This window comes from Panthera tigris, chromosome C1 (assembly GCF_018350195.1).
Source record: "Panthera tigris isolate Pti1 chromosome C1, P.tigris_Pti1_mat1.1, whole genome shotgun sequence".
Taxonomy (NCBI): Eukaryota; Metazoa; Chordata; class Mammalia; order Carnivora; family Felidae; genus Panthera; species Panthera tigris.
The window spans coordinates 38,610,573-38,636,743 of NC_056667.1; the positions used below are offsets into that span (position 1 = coordinate 38,610,573).

General features: G+C 41.2%; 1 protein-coding gene and 1 pseudogene across 17 annotated transcripts in view; both read right to left on the minus strand.

Moving 5' to 3' along the window:
- Positions 1-26,171, minus strand: part of LOC102965268 (BEN domain-containing protein 5) — a 1,451,018-nt gene that overhangs the window by 480,577 nt on the left and 944,270 nt on the right. The window lies entirely within an intron of this gene.
- LOC102964975 lies at positions 21,425-22,474 on the minus strand (annotated as a pseudogene).

The window sequence follows — 26,171 nt, forward strand, 5'->3', positions numbered from 1 at the left end:
AGACTACCAAAAACCTAACCATGATCAAGATTCCGTGCTTTAAATCTTTCCCAGAACCCCCACTGTTTTGGGATAAACTCTAACATGATCTACAAGACCCTAAACCCCCTTGATCTGGACCCTGCATGTCTCTTTTCAGCATCAGCAGGGCCCATTCTTTTTGAGCCATGCTTGGCTTCTTTCAGTTCCTAGTCTCTCTCTTTCCTCGGTTTGTACATAGTATTATTCTCTGCCAGGAACACTTCTCTGCCTTCCTGTTTCTTTGGTTAACTTCTCATCCTTTGGATCTCAGCTTCTTTTCTATTTGATTTAAAAATTCCTTATGCAGCACTTACTATGTGCCAAATACTAAGTGCCTTATAAATATTAACTAATTTCATCCTTCTCAGAGCTCTAGAAGGTAGGTACTATTATTATCCCCATTTTACAGATTGGGACATTAGGACCCAGGAAAGTTACATAACTTACCCAAGGTCGCACAGCTAGTAAGTGTCAGGATTTTAACCCATGCAGTCTGGCTGGAGTTATTAACCACTATACTATGTTGAAGTATCACTTCCTCAAAGAGACTTCCCTGACCAGGTGATCTCTCCTCTGTATATAATCTGTTGTCACACATGTGACTCCATTGTGATTAAGTATGTTATGCCATTTTCCCTGCTAGACTGAGATTCCCAGGGAGACAGGGATCCAGTCTTTCCTATTCATTATTGTACCTCTAGTCCCCAGCATACAGTAGAAACTCAGTAAATGGCTTTTTATTAAACTAATAAGTATGTGAATAAGACTCAGTTTTCAAATGTGCAAAATGAGGAAGTTGATCTTGATCTACATTTTTTTTTCTATCGCTTTGAATAAGAAAAAATCCTGAATTCAGGTGCTGGCTTTGTGCATACTGTCAGAGTGTAAGTCATTTAAACTATTTGAAACTTTAGCTCTCCCCTCTGCAAAAGAACTGAATTGGATTAGATGGCTTTAAAGACTCTTTTAGCTCTAAAATGTTTCAGCTGTTTTTAACCAATGCATATTTGGGGGAGATTATGGAAAATTTTGGTTATATGTGCCTAGTATAATGTTACCTATTTATGGCTTGGCATAAAATACTTACTGTGTATACCACTAAGAACAGAAAACAACTTCAAAGCTTGGAAGCACAATTAGTTTTTCAGCTGGTGTGAAATGCAGGGAATTTAGCAGTAACAGAAGGCAGGCATAGTGAAGTGAAAAGAACACAAGCCTGAGAGGCAAAAGCTCAGAGTTGAGTGCTCTGTTGGGTGCACTGTCCCACACCAACTCTATCATCTAGAACAAGTCGGTTGATTGATAAGTTCAGATTCTAAATTGGACTAAATGTATTCTTTATGGATTTTACTTTCTCTTTCAAGTAGTATGCTTCACTTTCAGGAGCTAGCAAATCTGCTTTCTTCAAGGAAACTTTAGTGGCCTTCAGTTCTTAGTCCTTTATATTCTCCTCCCTTTTCCCATCCACACTTGCAGAGTCCCAAGAGCAGCCAAAGTGTTAGAAGTTACAATGTGAACAATCAAACACGGCAGCTCAAAGTGGCTATTACAAACTTGAAATTCTCACTTGACAAGTAGTTATTTAGTCCTCCTTATAGGTCAGATTCCATGGAAGAACTCAGGCAAGCCCCCTATTTTGTTCTTTTGTTCTCATCTATAAAATGGGAACATCTGAATACAACCACAGAAAGTCATGAATACTCAGGGATTGGGCAGGATGATTCTAACCATCTATTTAATTTGGTTCTTTGGTAGAAAAGTTTTCTCAGCATCCATCTTTGAGGTAAACTGTGCTTCCCATCATGGTAGGTGGCAGCACAATCTATCCAGGCTCCCAAACCAGAGACCAGTTCTTGATCCCAAGCCTAATCCCCTTTCCATGCCCACTGGTTACCAACCCCTGTCAATTCTAACTCCTGAATATCTCTTTTATTTATTTATTTATAAAATGTTTATTTATTTATTTTGAGAGAGAGAGAGAGAGAGAGAGAGAGAGAGAGAGAGAAAATGAATCCCACACAAGTTATTCACTGCCAGAGCAGAGTCTGATGTGGGGCTTGACTTCACAAACTATGAGATCATGACCTGAGCCGAAATCAAGAGTTGGATGCTTAACCAACTGAGCCACCCAGGCACTCCCTGAATATCTTTTTTAAACAACTCAACTATCATTGTTGTGGTAATTTCCTCATCTCTAGCCAAAATCATGGTAACCAGTCTCCTCATTCATCTTCCCATACTGGTCTCTCCTGCCAGACATAAATTCTTAAATTTAAGTTTGACCAAATCATTCCCTCACTTAAATGTCATCAATGATTCTCCATTTCCCTCAGGATAAATCCAAACCTCTGGTGTTTTGTGTGTAAGAACCTCCACCACAGACCTGGCTTGGAAGTTTGGCTCTATCACTATGCTTCCATTGAAACCTGGGGCAAATAATCTAGCCTCTTTAATTCTCTGTTGCTTCATCTATAAAATGGGATAATCACCTCTACCTTATAGGGTTAACGTAAAGATTACACTAGTATATAGTATGGAATGCAGCTGAGGCATAATTGATGGCATTTCTTCTTATTAACAAGGAACTCAAATCTTATGTAGAACAGAGCAAGGGAAAGGCAGATACAGTGACGATCAGGAAAAGTAGATGTGTAAACAGCAGTAGCCATAAACACTGATTGAGAAGTAAGAAGAACCTTCTATGAGAAGGTAGTATCTGGTCTAGGTCTTGAATGACCACCTGGAGTGATTACATTGGGCAGAGTTTTTTGGCTTACTTTGATAGTTGGTTTTCTCTGTCCCTTTCTGGGGCTGTGCTCGCTGAAAGTTGAAATAATTAACATGGAGTTTCTGTTCTCCAGGCTATGGTGATACACTTGTTCTACCCATAAAACTAAGGGCTTATTTTCCAATATAATTGATCCCTTAACCTTCAAAGACTCAAACATTCTCTCAACCTTCAAAACAATGGAAAATTAAAAGAACAATTTCTCTTTACCTTCTAAATCTTGGCAACCTAAGATAGGACACTGAATGAGAGAACATTAAGGTCTCATTGGTTTCAATTCTCAACAATGTAATATGTAATTTTTCTCATTGGAATTTCAAGAACTCTTATTATTTAATCTGTTATTTATTCTGTTAAAGTACAGTCTTCCTTAAGAGCAAAGGGATTAATGGTTTCAAATTCCAGCACGTTGACCTTTATTCTACATTAAAATGCTTACTTGAAACCACTCTGCCAGGGTTCCCATAAGCCATTTGGTATTGAACATTGAAGGAAATATAAAGTTTAACTCCCACTCCAGCCAGAAAGCAGGATTTTAGAAATAAAAATAGGCTTTTGTATTGTGCATACATAGGTGCATGGAAGATGCTTTGAATTTGTGCACAGACCAGGTGAGCAAAGGCTTGGTTGGATTAGGACCTGCCTCCTGTGTTCAGCCTTGGCCCAGGTCCAGCATGGACTGAAGCAAGGTCACTTCCTGCTTACTTCTCTATCATAAAAACACATATTTTGTCCTACAGCATGGAAGGAGGGGAATAAAAAACCACAAAGAATGTATAAATCAATGAATCATTAAAAATAAATTTGAAGATTTGATATGGGGAGAAGAAGAAAAAGAAAAGAAGAGAATGCATATTTATTGACTACCTACTATGCATTAAGTGCTTGCTCTGCTAGGAGCTTTTTATGTGGTTTTATCTGCAAACAACTCTTTGGCTCAGGTAGAACTCGCTTTCTCTCTCTCTCTCTCTCTCCCTGAACTCTAACAGCACCGTGCCAATGACTCTTCCACAGCATGGCCCTTCTCATCTGTTATCATAGTTACTCATCTGTGAGTCTTTCCTCCCACACAAGACTGGAGGCTTTTTTTTTTAAAAAGCAGATACAATTGATGTTTTAACCATTTCTCTTTCTCCTGAGAGCCAGGATCATATTAAGTGCCTAGTACTATTATTAAATTCTCTTGGAATAATCACTGGGAGTCACCTCAGTCCTGTCTGTTCAAAATCTGCCCATCAGTCCCATTAGTAATACAGGCCAAACAAGATTCATCGCCTGGTTACCTACAAAGCTCTGGGAGCCAGATGTGGGCAGACATCCATATCCCTCACTTCCCCCTGGGACTTTGTCTTTTCACTGCATTTGATGAAATTCCAAAGCGTCTGAATAGTCTAATGAGTCCCTTTTGCCATCGTTTAAATTGTGTGCTAATCGGCACCAACTCAAGAGACTAACATCTCATTTCCACAGTGTCTCAGGGGCTGGTCCTCCATTCAATCTACCACTCTCACTCAGCATGACACCCATACCTTTATGTGGGACCTCCATATGAAAGGTAGCTTTCTTGGCATAACTCTTATGTCCTGTGTCTGGGATTTATTTTCTACTCTCAATATAAGTTGAACCAAATCCAAGTGGAAGGAGGCTCCTAGTGTTGGGCACATGGAGTTCCAAGAAATGGAATCAGAAAATGGTAAGAGACAAAGTCCTGACTGACGGTGTTTTGTGGCAATACAGGTATAATGGGGATATGAGAGAGGGATGAAGTACTGGAGAGCACCAGACTGAGTGGACTGAATGAAATGAAATAACATAAAAAGTATCTCTCAGAAAGCTGGCCCTGAGAAAGTATTCAATGAATGAATCATAATAGTCCCTAATGTATCATCCCACACACTTATAGGAAATATCTCACCTATCTCAGACCCAGACTGGATACTGGGGGTATAGTGATGAATTAGATCTAGCCCTTGCCCACAATTAGTTCACAGTCTAGTAGGGAGGGAGTGTGGCAAGGATGACACTGGGTATAAGGTGCTTGATTACAGGCAAGCACAAAGCACCAAGAGACACAAAGAGAAAGTAGGGCTTAACTCTGACTGAACAGTCAGCAAAGGTTTCAAGTGATGGGGATATTTGATCTGGACCTTTAAGTGTGAGTAGGAATTCTTAGAGTAGTTTACCTGAGAAAAGGGGAGGGGCACCCTTGTACAAATGCTTGCAGTATACAAATGAAGTTTACATTTTCCTTTAAGCTCAATGAGCATTTTGAGATAGATGCAAGATAGCATGCCAGTTGGGACAGAGGAAAACAAGATTGTAAAGAGTTCGGGGCAAGGTTTTTGATACGCACTGCTTTTCACTCTGTTGTCTCAACAAACTATTATGGGATTATTGGGAGACATGGAAACGGGCATGAGCAGAGCCAAGACTTGAACCCAGGTCAAGACATGGGGAGACAGACAGGGAAAGAAAGGGGGGAGAATACAGACCAGAAGGCACACATATGAGAAGATTGTGCTATGAGGCAGAAAATAAGCATCTGCTAAGAGTGTCCTATGCACTATGCACTGTGATAGGTATTTCACATAAGAGTATATAGTTCTTATAAAATTGGAAGAGAAATATGGAGCATTCCAATTTACTCATAATGGATAATCCAAACCACATAGCTCTAGAAAACAGGCCTATTCCCAGAGGGCTAAACTATCCCACAAAACTACTGTGTGTGTTGGTGCCACTGAGGAAGGGCTGGGTTGCCATAAGCAGAAAGTATTCCTGACATGAGTCCCAAATTCCACTATTCATTCTATCTGCTCTTTCAGTTGAAGCATTTGTCCCTAGTTCCAGTGCAACCCTGTTGAGTGAAGGATCCAGGAGCCCCTTTGTCTGAGTTGGAGAAAATGACTATAACAGCACAGAAAACAAAAAAGATGAATATTTGAAGATGAAATGCTTGTGGTGATATGACTTGCTTGTGGTAGCTTGGGGGTGTCCGAGAAACCTCCACAGAATGACCCTGCAGCAAGCTCAGTCTCTTCTTTACTCATCATGGGTTCATTACAGTGCACTTAGCAACGCTGAGCAATGTCCAGGAATTCTAATGAGAAGCTTGTTTCAGCAGAGGCAGAAGCTTCACTAAAGGGCACTGAGAATCTTGGTGATCCAGAAAATAATGGCAAAACAGACACGCTTTGAGGAGCCCTTTATTTTACAAAGCTGAAAGGGAGGCAGCTTCACAACACCAAGGCAACCCTTTAATTTAAAAGGTTATATATAGGCTCCATTTCTACCACAGAAAATGCTTTCCTGAGTTTCATCACTTCACCGCCCATTCCATATACTTTGCCTACCCCTACCTCTTCTGTATTCCATGTGCTGCTCCCCAACTCCAAGCCCTCTTGAAAATTCTTGCCCCTTCTAGCTACTCAGCCATACCCAAATTACTTATATTGGGAGGCAGTGCAGAGCACGAGACTGGGAGCTAGGGCAATCAGACCAGTCATTGTTCTGAGCCTCAGTTTCCCAATTTAGAAAAATATGGCTGCTAGGTCCCTTACAACTCAAAAAGCTGATTATTCTGTCACCCTTTGAGATCTAATGTAAACCCTACATTCTCCAGCAAGCCATCTCTGATTATCTTGTCAACTCTCATCTTGTCTTCTCTATATTGTCCTTATTGTTGGGCCTACAGATTTAGACAATATTAAAGATGTTAAAAGTCTTGTCTCAAATATAATAAAAGATAGCTGGAGGAAGTAGTCTTCCTTACTCTGTGCCACCCCATCTTTCCTCCCCTCCTCCTGTGCCCAGCTAGGGCTGAATTGAGCTAAATAAGCATTTTAAAAATGGAGGGGGAGGGAATCCCACCAACTAAGGATGCTCTCTTTCTGGGGGGCTGACTTAAATGGCTTCCTGAACTCTAGATTAGCAGTTTTCTGAGCAGACTGGTGGAGAGAGCATTGCAAGCAAAAGGAAAAGGGTGAAGTACAAGATAAATGCTTTGGATCAAGAGTTAGTGTATATAATGTGATGGGTAAGAGTATAGGCTTTGGAACCAAAACTTCTTTGGCTTCCAATCCTAGCTTTGACACTTAAATAGCTTCAATCTCTTGTGCCTCGGTTTCCCTTTTTATAAACTGTTGGGGCTAGTAATAGTACCGACCTCACAGAGGGTTAGCAGTAAAAAAGTTAGTATATATAAAATAATTGGAACAGTGCCTGAGACATTATAAATATCCAAAAAAGGTAAGCCATTATTATATCTGGATCATGAAGTCAGAGGTCAAGAATTGAGGAAATTGAAGCTGAGTGCACTGGCAGGGGCACAGTCATGAAGGACTTTGCATAATCTGTAAAGGCATTTAGTTTTTATCCACCACTATAAATGCGGAATTAAGAATTGAATGGAAAACTGAAGATCAGATTTGGGTCTAGAAGATCCCTCTAAGGCTTGTGGAAATAGATTGGAGAGAGGTGAGAGTGGAAGCAGAGACAAATGTTACAATGTGAAAATAATCCATGAGGGATATTTGCCAGCTTGGAACAAAGCTTCACATTTTCTCTCAGTGCTAGATGCCTTCAAGTGTTATCTCCAAACCTGCCCTACGCCGAATATGGAAGGTGGGCCAGGTTCTCACAGAGTGACCACGGTACACCTTCTCTTCCAGCAACCTATCCTGTGTGCCCCCCGTAGGTCGGGCCAGCCTCATCACATTTTTTATTTCTGCATGCTAGTCATTAACAAAATGCCTGTTCCTCAATGCCTTCTCAAGCTCTAGCTGCCCTGCCAGGCGACATGCAGCCCCATCTTACAGGGAGCCTCCCTGATTGCTCTGTTGTCCTTTCTTGGAGCTACTTAATCATAATGACCAATGCTTCAGGTAGCCCCCAAATTTATCCCTCAAGTCAGGGCACTTTTGAGAGTGAAGACGAATAGTATTAATAATTACGTAGAGTTGACAGACAAACAGTGAGATAGGCATGGTCACTGTACCCAGCGGTGTGGAGACAGTCGTTCTGTTTCTTCTATTTCCCTTCCACAGCACAGTACTCTCCAGTTTACAAAAAACTTCCCCCTCATTATGTCATTGATCTTAACAGGAGTGTGAGAACTAGGAGGGCAGGAAATATTTCTTTCACCAAAGTGCTTTCCTCAGGTCATCCAATTAGCCATTGGCTAGGGAAGGACAGAACCTTTAGCCCCACTCTGTCGCCTGCTTTAGCCCTTCACTATTTGGGCATTTTATGGGAATTGATTTCATTCATCCCTTCAGGTTGGCAGTGAAAGAAAGGATTGCAGCACAGATCCCCCAGTCCCCAATCTTTCCCCTATCTAAAGCTGAGGTAATGGCAGTGGATTAAGAAAGTTAAATTGAGTAGCTAATAAAGAAACTATCAGACTGTGGCAAAACAGCAATTAATAAATACAATCAACATTCAAGAGATCATTATGAATAGTTATCAGATGGTAGGATTTCAGGTGATTTTTAATTTTTTCCTTATCGTTTTCTGTGTTACCATGTAGTAGTTATATAATTTTATCAGATGCTATTTTCATTTATCTTTTCTTTATAAAGAAAGAAACAACTGAGAGTTCACAGTGAAAGGTCCAATCTCAGTGGAAAAACAAAACAAAACAAAGCATAGGCTTTTGAGCTAGACCTGGCTTGCTATCTTGACTTTACTCTATGACCTTGAGCAAGTCACATATGCCTCTGAACCTCCGTTTCCTAATTGGTAGAATAGAAAGACCTCACAGGACTGTTGTGAAGATTGCATAGATTCAACAAGCGAAAACCCCAGGTAAGGGCCTGGCTTGTGGCAGGCTCTCAATAAATGTTCATTCTCTTCACGGGGATGTTATTGATGTAGCCTCCCAAGGCTTCTGACAAGCCTTGCCACCTCCTCTGCTCACAGTTCTGGAGCCATCAGGGGATGCTGGTGACAGCTGCACCCCTCAGCATGAGGGCGGGGTTGTCCAGAGACTCTGGGTGCCTAACGTGGGGAGGCAGGCAGTCCTGTCAGAATTGCTGGGGGTTAGTCATCCTGTCTTCAGGGTTTCTGACAGGATGTTTTGATAAAATAAATCTATTTTAAGTGACTGTAATGAAATACTAACCAGTTTCTGAAGGGCTTTTAAGATGTTTTTAAGAAGTTTCAGATCAAAGGCCCTGGGAAGGCTGACTTCGTGCATTAAATATTTAGTACTGATTCAGTCACTTGAGAGCTCAGGCATTTTGACATTGCAAGAGGGAGAAAGCACATTCCAGTGGGGGCCATATTCACATTAAAGACACAGGTGATGGACTCAGCACCAAGGGGCCTATCTTCTGACTCCTATTGGCTGAAAGGTTGGAGGAGGTGACCTCGAAGGCTGCCCACCTAAGGATTTGGGATCTGATAGAATTATTCATGTTTTATAGGGATTGGGCAAGCAGGACCCTCAGTAAGCCCTGACAGCAGGGATCTGCCTCCCCAGCTGCTACCACCAGTCTCAGCGCCGGTCACTCTGCACACTGCCACTTGGCTTCTGCCAAGTGCCTGATGCCTGCAGCGTGCTTTGCAGTCCAGCTGGGAAACACTGTCCTCAAACCCACACTGTCCTCTCTGGCTCACAGAGTCTTGGCAGGTGAGGCTCAGTGCAAAGAAGACACTAGCAGAAGGCCATACTGCAAGTTAGTGGCATATCTGGGGCTGGTGTCAAGAACTCCCATGTGACAGTTCCAAGGTCTTTCCGATATATGACACTGGCTATTCAACAACAAATAGCCACATGCAGGTGGACGTAAGAGAAAGAGAAAGAAGCCTAGAACGGAGTGTAAAGTTGTGGTTCTTGATCTGTACCAGGTCATAGCCACCTTTGGAAATCTGGTGGAAATTACAAACCCTCTTCCAGAAAAATGCACACATGTACATGAAAATATCACATTTAGCATCTAGCGTTGGCAGAATTCAAGCATCTCTTTATTTTTTTTAAATTTTTTTTAACGTTTATTTATTTTTGAGACAGAGAGAGACAGAGCATGAACGGGGGAGGGGCAGAGAGAGAGGGAGACACAGAATCGGAAGCAGGCTTCAGGCTCTGAGCCATCAGCCCAGAGCCCGACGCGGGGCTCAAACTCACGGACTGCGAGATCGTGACCTGAGCTGAAGTCGGACGCTCTACCGACTGAGCCACCCAGGCGCCCCTCAAGCATCCCTTTAAACCCACCCTTGAACCTCAGGCTGCAAAACCTCCGTTTAGGGTCATAGTATATCCAGTCAGCCCAGAGCTTATAACTTTGAGTTTCTTGGATGAATTTTAGAAGAGTGGTATGACACAGGGGGAACATCACTTGGCCTTGGACAAGCCTGAGTTATATCAGTGGTCAGCAGCTATGTAGTATTAGAAATTAGTACTTCTCGGAACCTCAGTTTCCTATTTTTAACACAGGATAACATTACCTCATGGAGCATTGGGAGTTTAAGTGGAATAATGCAGGAAAATCACTTAGAGCCCCTGGCTTACATCAGTCTTTCATGGGATTGTGAAGTCCCAACCCATCTTTAACCTACCTTTATCTGCCTCCAGAAAAACCTTAATGGATCTCTCCTGCATCCAGTCATCCACTCTGGCCATCTACCATACAACTAAACTTTAGACTCCCGGAGGGCGGAGACCATATCTATTTTGCTCACAACTACTACCTCTGAGTATAGTGACTGGCATGATAGGTGCTTAATATCATATGGAGTGAATAAATTTAAAGAACAAATGGACAGACCAGATAGATACACAGCAACTTCTAGAGAAGAAGTGGGACAGCAAACAGAAATTGTCCTGGGGAAACCGCAAATAATGTTTTTAGTCACCACAGGCCACAGATGTTTAAGGGTCTCCCAAAAGTAAGGATTTAGGAACTGAGGATTCTGAGAAGACAATGTAGAGGAAGCTTTACTCATTCTTTCACTCTCCTCCACCAATATCATGTACCTTGTTTTTTCCCACATGGCAAGCTGAGGAGCAAACCAGGTAAGTAGAAAACCTAGGATGAAGTTACCAGGTAGGACAGTAGGAAGAAGCAAATCTATTAGCTCCTGCCTGACTCAGCTGCAACTCTGATTCTGCAGGCAATGACTGCACTCTCCACCTGGAAGATTAGCTGTGCTCAGTTTCTGGACCAGCCCTGACAAGGCAGGGGATACAGAAACAGCTTTAACTTTTCCTCCATGTGGGATCTTGCTGCTATAGGCTAGAACACACACCTGAGGTGTGCCCCAGATCCCTACACACCAATGGAGTCAGAGCTGGCCACATGCCTTTCTTGGAATGCAAGGTCAGTTTCCACCTAAACCTGGCAAGCCCCACCTCAGACTCTTATCCTGTCTTCTCCAGGAGACTGGAGCATGCTTCTAGGATCAAGATAGTGGTGATGGACTGAGGAGAGGAGAAGCAATGGGTCATCAACCACTTAACTTCAGATACCAGCTACTTGCTTAGAAGTTCTTCCTGACATGACTGAACCCCTTTAGAAATACCCACGAGTTTGCCAAACACCTGGCTACTGAGTTTCCTGGCTGAACTTAATACATTCCTCAGGATCCCCTTCTTCCCCATTGCGGTGGCTCTACAATTCACCAGCTCAAAGAAGCCAGAAACCTAGGTGTAGTGCTTGCTTCCTCTCTCTCCCTCACCTATAAAGTTCAATTTAGTCACAGGTTCTGTGATTTTAACTCCTAGATAGTTCTGGGATATATCAGCTTCTCTTCATCTTTTTTACTTTTGTCTTACTTGTTATAAAACTCCCTAATAATGCTCTCTGCCTTCTAATCCATACTCCACACAGCAGCCCAAGTGCACTTAACATTACGTAAGTCTGACCTGTCACTTTCTTGCTTAAAATCCTACATTGACAATCCCACCACAACCATAAAGAAAACAAAACAAAGCCCTAGACTCTTCCTTCCATTCTAGTCTCTCCATGTGTCTCCTAGGCCTCTTCACTGTGTTCCTTCAAAACTTCCAATGACTGCTTCACTGGCTCCATGGCAGGAGAATAAAAAAATATGAGCTGTCCCAGGTTGGAACAGGCTGCTATTGGAGGTAGTGAACTCCCCATGCCTTAAGGGGTGCCTATAGATTCTGGATAGCCACTCCCTGGATATTGTAGAAAAGCTCTGCTCTTGGATGAAAGAATAGTTTATATGCCACATGAGGGCAAATTCTGTCCTGAAGTGACTTCTAGGTGTTTCAGAATAGCACATACCTTGGAGACAATAACACGTCCTCCTTCTTACCCCCACTACCCTGCTACATTTGTGTGAGGAAGTCCCACTGCAAGAAAAGCTACTTGTCCTGTGAGACCAGCCTGACCCACAGTCAGCACAAGTGGGAAGCTGTGCTGACATTTTTCTCTCTGGTCAATGTAATCAGTGTAGACATTCCAAGTGAATAATTTAGGCCTCCTAAAAATGAACCAACTAGAGCCAGCATTGTCAAATGTGGTTGTCTACCTTGATCAAAGTAACCAGGTACACACCAAATCTCACTCCCTTCTCCTGTAGACATAGCTTTTTAGGCATTCCTTACTAAGTGTTGAGAAAGAGACAAGGTCTTAAAGATAATAAAAACAAACACTTTGCATTTGTGTACTTCTTTAGAAATGCAATATGCCGTTAAATTACAGTTACCAATTGAGAAATGAATCCGTGCCAGGCAATATGGAAACTGCTTTATAAACCTCATCTTTAAATAACAGGCTTTTGAGACAAATTGCTTAGGTTTAGGTGCCAAGTCCCTACTTTACCACTTACTAGTTGTGTGATTTTAAGCAAGTTAATTAATCTCTCTGTACTTCAGTTTCCTAATCTGTAAAATGGACAGAGTAACAGGTCTCAAAGGGTATTGTGAGGGTTATACAAGATATTTACATACCAAGACCTTAGGTTGCACTGCACTGCACATTAAAGTGCTCAATAAATGTTAGCTTTGGTTTACACTACTCCTGACAAATACCTTGACAACTAAGGGTTACTTTTCCCAATGTTCAGATGAAGAAATGGGCAGAGTAATGTGAAATAATTTGCTTAATTTGATAATGAATTAGTGGTGAAGCTGAAATACACACACTGATCTGACTCCAAAACCTCTACATTTTCTTTTCCATTTGAGAGAATAGCATACTTATTGTTACTACTGTGACTATTGTTATCACCATCACCATCATTAATACCATTGATAATAATGTCCTCACATAGGCATAGCACTTCTGGACTTCAAAGCAAATATAGATACATTTACACAAAATTACCCACCATCAAGCCTATAAGTGACTTCATGGAACCTTAGCTACACTCTCCAACCCAGGACATCTCTGTGGCACCCTTGACATGTGATCATCTGTGCAGGCTGGACCTCAAGAGTTCTGAGGGGAAATATCCAGAAAGGATTGTTCCTGGGTAGAGCAAGGCTAGACAGGGCAGAGTCCCAATTATATGGGAGGCCCCAGTATTGAGGAAGATCTCAGAGATGGAAACACATCTGTCATTCTTCTTGAACACATTTAAGCTCACAGACTGCAGAGGAAGTTTCCTGGAGGAGGAGGCCTTCCTAGACCTGAGGAAGGATGGCCCTGAAGGAAGGGCAGCCAGATGAGCTTCACCCACTCAGAGATAAGTGCGGAGGAAGAAGAGCCTAAAGCAAAAACTAACACCAAAGAAAAACCACCAAAGAAATCTGGAGAGCTGTTTCATCTTTGCTTGTACCTTCATCTGCTACCTTCTTCCCCAACTCTGTGCCTACAGGTGTAATAGAAAACCTTGAAATAGAAAAGGACATATGGCTTTTTTTTGTGGGGCAAAGATGTGGAGAAGCTTGAAGGACTGAATCAGCATCCCCAAGTAGGCTAAAGGCAGGAAGCACAGGAGAACAGGGTAGGAACATAATCACGGAGGAGATGGAGGCTGGCTGGGCCATGAGGCAAGCCATGAAAGAGGCAAAATAGAGTCCTAAGGGGAAACTTTGTCCTGAGAAATAACCTCAGAGACTTGAGAATAAAGCCCTCTTCACTGCCATGTGAGCATTTCCATGATCCTATTAGGTCCTCACAGTAAGAGTGTTCAGCAGAAGGATCTATGCAGAATAAGAGCATACATTTTGAAGTCAGACAGACCTGGGTACAAATCCTGGTGCTACCACTTACTAGCTATGTGAGCTCAGGCGAGTAAGTTAACCTGAGCCCTGGTTTTTTCATAGGTAAGGTAATAATAACAGCAACCTATTGTTAGTCCTGAAGATGAAATGATTACATGAGATAAAAACAGAGCATGACACATGGTGTATGGGGAGAAAATGGTAAATAACATGACTGAAAGGGTTCCTCTCTGATGAAACACAAAGAACATGAAATTCCCAATCAGGAAACCTATGTCATACTCCTAGAGACTACGGATTTCTTCACTTCCTAGACCTCAGCTTCCTTAGCTGGACAAGGCAGGTGTTAGAAGACAAATCTTTCAAGGTCTTTTTAGGTCTAAACTTTCATGACTTTAGCTGCTTATAGTACAGGCATCATGAACAGGAGAAAGAGATGGAAACTCCCAGCTATCTGTCTCTCCCCTGCCCCCCGCCCCCCAACTCCTATAAAATGGCAGCTTGGACAAACAATATCAAGACTGGGTAATATTCTGCTGACCTAGTTAGACAAAGTTAGGAAACTTTTAAATATGTATGAATATTATTGAATGGAAAAGAGGAGGCTGATTCAAGTAGCTGCAGTGCATATTAATATCTTATTATTAGCCACATTAATGTAGGTAATATCCTGGAAGCTGCCTTTCCTATGAAATACAATTTGGAGAAAGAATACCTCTATTCTCTTCTCAGGAAATAATTGTCTTTTAATGCCAAACTATGGTAAATAAGCCAGAGAAATCAAATGATACTGGAGGATGAAGTTAAATAATTTAGGAAAAAGGAGTACAACATTTAGTAAATTAATCCAGTAGAGAAAAAACATGATGGGATTTTTATGCTCCCTTTTTGGAAAGATATCTCCTTAGGAAGGCAAACAAGGAATCTGAACACTTTCCAGTTTTTCCTTTTAAGAGATATATGAGCTAATATACGTATTCAACAAAAATTTCTTAAGAACTTACTATGAATCCAGTAACTGTACAGCCACAAGAAGAATACAATCCATGTCATAGCAGGCATCAGTACTTTACTTTTTATGGAATTTGTGTGAACTTGAACGTTAACCTGGGAGTGGAAATGCTGGGCCTTAGGGTAATTCTATGCTTAACGTTTTGAGGAACTGCCAAATGTTTTCCAGAGCAGCTACGCCATTTTATATTCCCACCAGCAATGTATAAGGGTTTCAGTTTCTCGATATCCTCCCCAACACTTGCTATTTTTTTCTTTTTTTTAAGTTTATTTATTTTGAGAGAGAGCGAGCACTTGTGTGCAAGTAGGGAAGGGGCAGAGAGAGAGAGGGAGAGAGAATTCCAAGCAGCACAGAGCCCCAATGCAGGGTTTGATCTCACTGTGAGATCATGACCTGAGCTAAAAGCAAGAGTTGGACACTTAACCAACTGACCCACCCTGGCGTCTCTCTTCAACACTTGTTATTGTCCTTCTTTTATTATCCAGAGGTTGGGATGTGATACCTCGCTGTGGTTTTCATTTGCATTTCCCTGATGGTTAATGATCATCATCAAAAAATGAGTATCATTTTTTTTTTTATATTGAGTATCCTTTTATGTGCATATTGGCTACTTGTGTATCTTCTTTGGAGAAATGTTTATTTAGATCCAGTGCCCATTCCTAAATTGTGGGATTTTTTTTTTTTGTCATTTTACTGAGTTGTAGGTACTCTTTCTATGTTCTTGATACAAGTTTATTTTCAGATACATGATTTGAAAATATTTTCTACCATTCTGTAGCTTGTCTTTCCGTTTTCTTGATGGTATCATTTGCAGTATAAAAGTTTTTAATTTTGACAAAGTCCAATTTGTCTTTTGCTGCTGGTGCTTTTGGTGTCATATCAAAGGAACCATTGCCTAACCCCAAATCACAAAGATAAGCTCCTATGTTTTCTCCTCCTCCTCCTCCTCCTTCTCCACTCCTCCTCCTCCTTCTCCTCCTCCTCCTCCTCCTCCTTCTTCTTTTACAGAGAGAGAGACTGAGAGAGAGTGTGCATGGGGGATAGGGACATAGGGAGAGGGAGAGAGAGAATCTTAAGCAGGCTCCATGCCCAGCATGGAGCCCAATGCGGGGCTCAATCTCACAACTGTGAGATTGTTAACTGAGCTGAAATCAAGAGTTGGATGCTTAACTGACTGAACCACCCAGGTGCCCCACTCCTATGTTTTCTTCTAAGAAATTTAGTGTTAGCTTTTAAAGATAAATCCACATTTAAAGAAATTTTTTTTCCCAATGAAAAACAGAATAAGGAAGCAAGAAAAGGAGCAACCAGAGGTCAGCAGTATTAGAGGAAAAGAAATGGCGGCAGCAGCCTCTCTGGGAGAATGGTGAAACACAGGGAGCACCTGACCTACTTTGTCCCTCCCTCCCTCATGTCTGGTAACAATTCCACAGAGACTAGCAGAGCCCTGAGAGTTTGCTGCAACCTTAGCAATGTTGCTGGCTAAAAGATTCTCTGGGAAGTTCAACAGCTTACTCTGGAAAGCAGCATAGGTTCTAGCCAGGGGCCACCAGTCAAATCCCCCCTGTATTTTCCAGTTCCAACTGCCATGGTGTGGGGTGACTTATAAATAACCCTCTCCTTTCCAGGCCCTGTGCTTTGTCCCTCCCGTGGCTTGTGAACATGTCCCATCATATTATTCCCAAGCCATTGCTGGTTAGCACAGTCACTAAAAATGACACCAAGTGAACTTGAAGGTAAGATTGCACAGTCTAAGTCAGTTCTGCGGCTAAAATCATATTGTAAATTGCTTTAAAATTCTACTTTTGAGACCTTGTTTAAGCCAAATATATACAATGTCAAAAGTTCTAGCCAGTGATATGGTTTTTTGTTTTGTTTTGTTTTGTTTTGTTTTGTTTTTTTAACACTGAAACAGTCTCCTTGAATGCTAATAATAGGATTCTAGGAAAACATCCAGTTCATTTATCAAGTCTTCCTGTAGCAGGACATTTTGTTAGAAAATGGATAATAATGATTTGCAAGTGATTCTATTTTCTTTTCCCAAGAACCTTGAAAAAGTCAGCTCCCATGCCTGCCTTTCTCCCTTTCCAACCACTATTTTTGTGATACTTCTCCTTTTTAGGAATGGCCATGAGATAATGTTAGAACTAGTTGATAGATGAGTTTTATTCCTCCTTCCACCCCTTTTTCCTTTTTGTATATGTGAAGTAATATTTGAGGACTATTAAGTCCTATCTTGGGGGTCTCAATGGGTGAAAGGAGCTCAAGTATTACTCACCTATACAGTTCTTTCTGATTCACCAACATGGCTTAGGAGCCTTTTCCATGTTCCTGTAGTTCCTTTCCTACACCCCACCAATAACCTATACCTTGGTTTCTTCTAAACAGATATTACCACTTATGAGTAGTATACTATTGAAAAAGTTACTTAACCTCTATATTCCTCAGTTTCCTCATCTGCAAAATTGGGATAATAGTAGTATCTGCTTCCTAAGATTGTTAAAGGTGATTAAATGATAATGAAGTAGATAGAATAGTACGTGGCACGGAGTAAGTACTCTAAATGTTAGTTGTTCTCATTTTTTTTTAAATTAAGTTTATTTATTTTGAGAGAGAGAGGGAGAAAGAGAGAGATAGCAGGGGAGGGGCAGAGAGAGAAGGAGAGAGAGAGAATCCCAAGCAGGCTCTGCACGGTCAGCACAGAGCCTGACATGGGGCTTGAACTCACAAACTGAGAGATCATGACCTGAGCTGAAATCAAGAGTCAGATGCTTAACCAGCTGAGCCACCCAGGAACCCCTATTCTCATTTTTTTTAAGTGACAAATTGTATACTTTAGGGAGCTTAGGGTCTGTTAAGGGAAATCAGTACTGCAAATGCATTCTATCCAAATATTTACATACAATTCAGAAGGTATTTTCACATCTGTTATCTAATATCTACTAGAAGCATCTTGTCATTACAATAACCTAAAGCTAAATCACAGTGCCTAGTTTTTAGATGAGGCTTAAAGAGGTTATTTGAAATGTCAAAAATATAAGTGGCAGAGCCAAAATAAAAATCCTAATATGGCTCTGGGCCTGATGATCTTCATACTTAAATTACAACCGAATAGGAGGTTTCTCTGGATATATATATTGAAGAGGGGGCACTCATCTGTGAGAAAAGAGAGATTAAGTAATTGACCTAAGGTTACACAGTTAATGAGTGGCAGGGTCAGGGTTCTAAACTACGTAGCTCACCCTATTGACTTAGGCACCTAATTTTATTCTCACTGCCTTGTAAGTACTTAGTTAATATTTGCAGAAAGACTAGACAAAAAAGCAACCTTTGCAGACAGATCTGGGAATGAGAGGCAGTGAACTTCAGTGGACAATCTAGGTGTCAGAAACTGGGCTTCCAGCTAGTGCTGTTCAACTAACTCACTGGGTGACTCAGGAAAGTAACCTCCCCTCTCTGGGCCCCAGTGTTTCCAGCTGCAGAAAGAGAGAGAGGAGAAAAAAGAAAGAAAAAGTTTGCAAACACTGTTAACAGCTGAATCCTTTTTTCAAACTAAGTCTATGAGGAAGGCCAGTGAAGAGGGCCCAGCATGCATGGTGTATGTGGCAGGGAGGATAAGAGAGGCCTGAGCCCTGATTTCATAGAAGTCCCTCTTTCTCCTTGCTCCTCAGTAGCATCTCAAGTACTGCTGAGAGCCTAGATCCCTAATTAGGGATACAGGTAACATGGGTTTAAACCCCAGAACTAGAAGAACCTAAGGTTCTTCTTGGCTTTGAAATTCTATGAGTCACATAAAATAAATGATCTTATATCCTAATGTTATATACCTTCTGATTTAACAAAGTGAAAATGTGGCTTCAGAGGAAGTGACAAAGTATGACCACACCAAAAGATACCAAGAAAGAATTTTCGCTGTAATAGCATGCTTCTCTACCTGCCTCCAGTCCTATACATACCCTAAATACAAAAATATTCCCTAAACATATGAACAGAGGAAACTAGATGAAGAATGAGTAATCAAAAGAGTGACAAGTGTTTTAAAGAGGAAACAGTATATTATAGACTCATGTAGCAGAGGATCTCAAACTAGTCTGGGGAACAGTACATTAGGGAAGCATTCCAGGAAGGAGTGGTGTTCAAATTGGATCCTGAAAGCAGAATAGGAAGTAGCAAGGCAAAGGGCCATTGAGAAAGAACATTCCAGGTAGATGGGCCAGTGTGTATACAAGTTAGTGGAAAAAATCCATGGCTGACAGAAAGAACTATAGGGAGGCCAATGTGGGTATAGCAGAGAGCAAAATGATAGGGAAATGAGACAGGCTGAAAAAGCAGGCAGAGGCTAGATTATGCAGGATCTTACAGATTAAGTTAAGAATTTGTTATTTTATCTTAAACTGCTGAGAGGCCGGGATGTTCAGTGGGTCATTTTCATGGATACTGAAATTATTCAATATGGTGGTAGCAGGGTAGTGGAAAAGACAAGTATGGACCAAAGCTCTCCATGACTGAGGGCACTGTCCAAGAAGTCAGCAGATGACAGCAATAAAGAATGGCAGTGGGTTCTATAGGCTTAAAACATGTCTTTTTATAAAAGAGAAGGGAAAGAATGGCCTAGAAATAGCAATCTATTAGCACAAAGGATGCCATACGCCAAGCTAGCTAAGTAGCGTTCAGTGAAGAGTCTACTGTCTTTTGGTCAGGTAGGGACCACAGGACCAGTGAGGGGAGCATAAAGTTAGGAGGAAGGCTGGGACTTTCTGGAAGCCACTGTAACACTGACATAGCTAGGTGAGCAGAGTAGAGAGAGAGCCTGGAAGCCTGTTTACCTCACATCTTGTACCCCTTGGCTTAAGAAGTTGTTGTAATTCCCTGAGAGATGCTGATAGTTTGAACTAAGGCACTGGCAGCAGAGATAAGAAAGAGATAGATTCTAAAAATACTGAGTTATAGCTTTGATCATACTTGGTGACAGATAGTATGCAAGGAGTAGAATAAAAAGGAGTTAAACAGGACAGTTTTTGGCATGGGCAACTGAAGTGATGGTGATACAATCATTGAACTAGGAAACCTGTATTTGGGGCAGGTGTAGAGTAGTCTGGGTCAATCTTTGCAGCATGAATAAATCAGATATGTGTCTCCTTGTTCTAGCAGTGGAGAAGCAAGGGTCATAATTCCCAGCACCTCCTCTCCAGGCCCTCATTCACCCAGGGCTGAGGCTTGGAATGGATGAGCCACCTGCAGCAGTCAGGTCAGTTGGAAAGTCCCTCACCAGATGCTGGGAGGATATATCTGCCTCCAATTAATTGGAGACTCTTTTTGAAGGGAATAGCAAAAACTATGCCAAGAGAATGGTGCTTGTGAAGTGGCCTGCTGGAAGGGAGCCAAAACTACTAAGCTTGTTTAATTTAGAGTGTCTGATCAGGACAAGGTTTGGTGCAGATGGGGGTCCATAGAACTCTCCTGAGAGGTGGGTAAGGGAATGATAATTGAGATTACTAACTTCCAACAATTACTCAATTTAAAACCCAGCCAAAAAGATGTAATTATTTTTCATACATTTGTTTGGTCATGTTGCCAGCTGCAACTCCATGATGTTTTACTTCAAAGGGGAAGAAAGAACAAAGGGGAAGGAACAGAATGGAAGGGAGCTACATTATTTTGTAGTCACCATGCTGATAAGAACAGTGCTGCCTCTCTCTAGCTTCTTTTACGCGGTCCTGTCTTCTGTCCTTGGGCTTTTCTGTCCACAGGGTGATTAGTTCCCTCTAGCAGGTTTCTGAGATTCTAGCTTTTCCTCACAAGTCCACATAAGGACTATTGTAGAAGCTGCCAGGCTCCATATTTTAAATTCTTCTAATCTCCTCATATTTGCCTGCTCTGCTCCTAAACTAAATTGAATTTAATTGAGTTGACTTGGAGGCAGGTAAATTCTTGTTCGTTTAGATGACTTATGCTACTGGAGTTAGCAGCATAGTCAAACTCAGGGACTGATATCAAATTGATATAAAAAATGCCAATCTAGGTATTCCAGAGAAGCCTCTGATAATATGCATGGATCTCTGTCCTCGGTCTCAGGGCTCGTCCTGCTAAACACTTGTATACTTGACTTAAATTAATACTTAAAAAGTATATACGTTAAAAATTTAAGTATATACGTTAAAAATTAGTGAAGACACTAATATTACAGATAAGAGAATCCAAGAATCAAAATAATCACAGCAAGCTAGAATAAAGGGCTAAAACCAATGGTAGGACAAGTATAAAGGGTCACTATACTTGTAAAATCTACTATAGGCTAATGTATCCTGGATTGGATCCTGTGGCAGAAAAAGAACATTGGTGGAAAAACTGATGAGATCTGAATATAGTTCTATAGTTTAGTTCATAGTAAAGTATCAGTGTTAATTTATTTGTTTTGACAAATGCTTCATGGTTGCATATGATTTTAACAGAGGAAACTGGATGAAGGGTATGTGGGATCTCTCGATATTATCTAACTTTTTCCCCCATTTCCTTAAGAATAAATGATTATTTAAAAAGTGTGCCATACTGTATAGAAATCAACATTCTCTCCCATAATTCTGTGCACCTTGGACTACAGTCAAGATGTCACTGTTCCCTCCCTACATCTTCAAATTAACTTTCTCAGGTCACAACAATAAGTCTTCCCAAAGGGGACCTTCTGGAAAAATAAGCTATTTCCTCAACTTATATTTCCCTCTTTTTATAGCATGCACCAGCCATCTATCCAATAAACATATGTTGGGGAGTGAGGAGGGGATCCACTTCAAGCCCACAATTGTTAACAGTCATAAGATTGGAGAAAAGCACAAGGGGATAGGTCAACATACTGGCAAAAAATCCTGTGGCAGCTTGGAAATAACTCTTCATTTCATTCATGGTGGAAACCCCACTGTCCAGTGCATAGGCATGGTCGAGGAAGGCCAGTGAGTTTCAGAGCCACAAAGAAATTATGTCACATAGGAGGTGAGAGATAAGACCCACAAAAAGTTCTAGAATGCCCTCTTCCTGATAGATGGTTACTGTGGAGTCACAAAGTGCACAGAACAATGACTTGTACAATAGATCTCTGAATGATATAAGGAAGGGATATGTGATAAGGGTAGCAGCAGAATGAGCCATCATCTCTCGAGTTGTCTCCTTGATAACTTGGTCAAAGGAGGATGTAACTTCTTTCTGTACATTTTCAGGTCCTAACTCATCAACCTTTTCACACTTCTGGTCATGCTGTAAAACTTTACCATGGACCACAGTTCCAAGGACTCCTGAAAACAGTCTTGGAGTTAAGTCTATGAAAAACCCATGCTTCCTATCGATGCTCACAATGAACTAGGATAACAAAACAGGCCAGGAAGCTGACATACTTGCCGCCCCAAAATATTTCATCTTATCATCTTATTCTTGGAGGAAGAGGCTCGCATCCCACCTGGATGAGCACTTTCACGTACATGAGTGGCTGGGACATAATGGTGAGTCCAGGAACACAGGAGCACTTTACTTGCTGTGTCAGCCATGATGGACCTGTGGACAGTCAACTTTTTTTTTTTTTATAAATCTAAAATTATTTAAAAATAAAAGATTTATTTTTTTATTTTTTTCAATATATGAAGTTTATTGTCAAGTTGGTTTCCATACAACACCCAGTGCTCATCCCAAAAGGTGCCCTCCTCAATACCCATCACCCACCCTCCCCTCCCTCCCACCCCCCATCAACCCTCAGTTTGTTCTCAGTTTTTAAGAGTCTCTTATGCTTTGGCTCTCTTCCACTCTAACCTCTTTTTTTTTTTTTCCTTCCCCTCCCCCATGGGTTTCTGTTAAGTTTCTCAGGATCCACATAAGAGTGAAACCATATGGTATCTGTCTTTCTCTGTATGGCTTATTTCACTTAGCATAACACTCTCCAGTTCCATCCATGTTGCTACAAAGGGCCATATTTCATTCTTTCTCATTGCCACGTAGTACTCCATTGTGTATATAAACCACAATTTCTTTATCCATTCATCAGTTGATGGACATTTAGGCTCTTTGAATAATTTGGCTATTGTTGAGAGTGCTGCTATAAACATTGGGGTACAAGTGCCCCTATGCATCAGTACTCCTATATTCCTTGGGTAAATTCCTAGCAGTGCTATTGCTGGGTCATAGGGTATAAGATTTATTTAAAACATATCAGAGGAATTAAAATAGGCTTATTCATGAACAACAACAAAAATCAACTACAGGGAGGCTTCACTGCTAAAAGAAGCTAACGTAAACTCTGGTTACATTTCTAGAGATTTAGCATCCACAGCAAAACAGGAAATAGTCCTATTCTGCTGTAGGAGGCTTATATTGCCTATAAAGTTTTATATTCAGTTCTGATATTTTATAAAGGTAATCAACAACCTAGATTATGTCCAGAGAACAACAAAGAAGGAACAAAGTTTAAAAACCATGGAATCTGCAGAAATGTAGAATAATGGGGGGAGAGGAGAAAGGAAGGGACTAGTCTGGAAAGGACTCATGATGGGGGTGTGGTCACTAGCTTGCTGTCTTTGCAGGCCTGTCCACAGGCTAAAGGAGCAAGTAATGTAAAGTAGACCCAGAGGGTGGAGCTAGAATCAAGGAGAGAGGCTACAAGGAGATGGCTCTTTTTGGGAATGATGGGACTTTTTTCTCTTTGAAATGGGGCTCAGGCTGCCTCAAGAGATGTGTGAGCAAAGGCTGAAAACTCCTATTTCAGGAATATTAAGAGAAGATGTTGGTCTATACAATTTGGGTCCCTGCCCATAGGAGATTCCTAATACATTTGCTAAATTTGAATGTGACCTCTATAGTCTTTATTAACTCGAGAAATTGTGTGAGGTGTTAAGTCAGAGAAACCAGCTTTTCTAGGCATTTCTATGTCATTCTCATTTTTAAAAAAAATTTTAATGTTTGCTTATTTAATGCTTATTTATTATAATTTATTGTCAAATTGGCTTACATATGATACCCATTGCTATTTTTGAGAGAGAGAGAGAGAGAGAGAGAGAGAGAGAGAGAGAATATGAGTGGGGGGGGAGAGAGAGAGAGAGAGGCATAGAATCCAAAGCAGGCTCCAGGCTCTGAGCTGCCAGCACAGAGCCAACATGGGGCTTGAACCCATGGACCATGAAATAATGACCTGAGCCAAAGTCGGACGCTTAACTAACTGAGCCACCCAGGTGCCCCTTGGCATTCTTGGCAGTAATTTTCCTCCAGGTATTTTTGGCTAACAAATATCTCTGTCCATGGGGGAAAAAGCCACCGAAAGACAGGCAATAGTTAACCTGACTTCTAGATCAACTGTCACCAGCGAGTGCAGCCTGGAGATGGAAGACTTAAGTGTCACAATGATCATGATCCTTCCTGGATGGTTCCTCACTGCATCAGATAAAGTCCAAATTCTTTAGGTTGGCATTCAAGGCACTCTTGGCCCAGCCTCCACCTACCTCTCTTCCTTTCCCCATTACTATCTTTCTTTTCTTCTTAGGTTGATCCTGTGCTCTTGTCTTTTGGAACCACATAAAACTATCAAGACTCAGTATTGTCTCAATTTCCATACCATATTTTTTTAAGAGAGGGGGGCATGCAGAGAGAGAGAGAGAATCTCACGCAGGCTCCACACTAAGCACGGATCAATGTGGAGCTTGATCCCATGACCTGGGATCATGGTCTGAGCTGAAATCAAGAGTTGGAAGCTTAGGGTGCCTGGGTGTCTCAGTTGGTTGGGCGTCCAACTTTGGCTCAGGTCACGATCACACGGTTTGTGAGTTTGTGAATTCGAGCCCCGTGTTAGGCTTTGTGCTGACAGCTCAGAGGCTTGAGCCTGCTTCAGATTCTGTGTCTCCTTCTCTCTCTGCCCCTCCCCAACTTGTGCTCTGTCTCTCTATGTCTCTCAAAAAATAAATGTAAAAAATAAAATTAAAAAAAAAGAGTTGGAAGCTCAACCAAATGAGCCACCCAGGTGCCCCATGTGTATCCATATTTCGATTCTCAACTCAAGATGCCTTCTTCATTAGGACTTTGTTTCCTCCCTTGTGCCCCTTCTCTGCCCACTACGTCTATTATATCAAGTCTCTTACCATTATTGTCATTATTAGTTTTTACATCTGTGTTGCCCACTACATTGAGTACTTCTGAGGGATAGGGTGTATTTTGTATTCATCTTTCTGTCTCCAGCACCCAATACAGAGCCTGGCAGGCAGAAGGTACGCATCAGATATTTGTTGTATTGAAGAATGGCTTTGCAAGAACTTAGTAAATGATTATATAGGTGAATAGAATATTTCCCTATCCAGAACTGGTTTAGAGTCCATTTTTTGGAGTCTAAAAAGGCTTGGCTTCATGTCCCAACTGCATGATATAGACAAATTACTTCATCTCATTGTGCCTTAGTTTTTAAAAATGCAAATGGAAGGAGATAATACTAATATATCTCAGAGCTTAAATTCTTCTAAGTGAATCCTTCACCCCAAAACTCATCCTCTTTCCTGATTTAATTTATCCAATATTGTCTGTCTCTTCCTGGAATGTGAGCCCCATGAAGGCATGGATTTCTGCCTGTTTTTCACTGCTGTATCCCTAGAGCCTAGACCATGCTGGTTACATGTTAGGTATTCAAAAACAGTACAAATCACATAATGGGAGCATTGTGAGGACTGAGTGACACAATGTATAAGAAGATCATGGCATTGGGCCGACCACATGCTACGCACTCAATAACTACCATTATTATAAAATAAAAGGCAGATTAAGAGGCAACATTATGACAGACTGATGTGTGACTCAGAACATACAATCAGGATATTATAAATGTTTGAACCATAATTTTTATTGGAATTGGAAAGGATGCTTGAAAAATCTGGTCTGACTCTCTGAGACCCAAAGAGGAAGAGTGCTTTTCGCAAAGTCACAGAGCTAGCCAGTGACAGAACCTAGACAATTACTCTCCTATAAATGATTTTCTAGTTATTCCATATAATACAGGATCAGATTCCTTTCTTTGTTAGACACTTCCTTTTGGCAAGTTTTGTTAAGTACAGGAATGGCTCTCTCCATCTAATCCTTTCAACACACGCACACACACACAGAGTTAGGTGTTCATCTAATTAGTCCAATTATGTATAAAAATAATACCATACTTTACTGTGTCTGATGGTACAAGGTTATATGATTTAAAAACTAATGTTTGT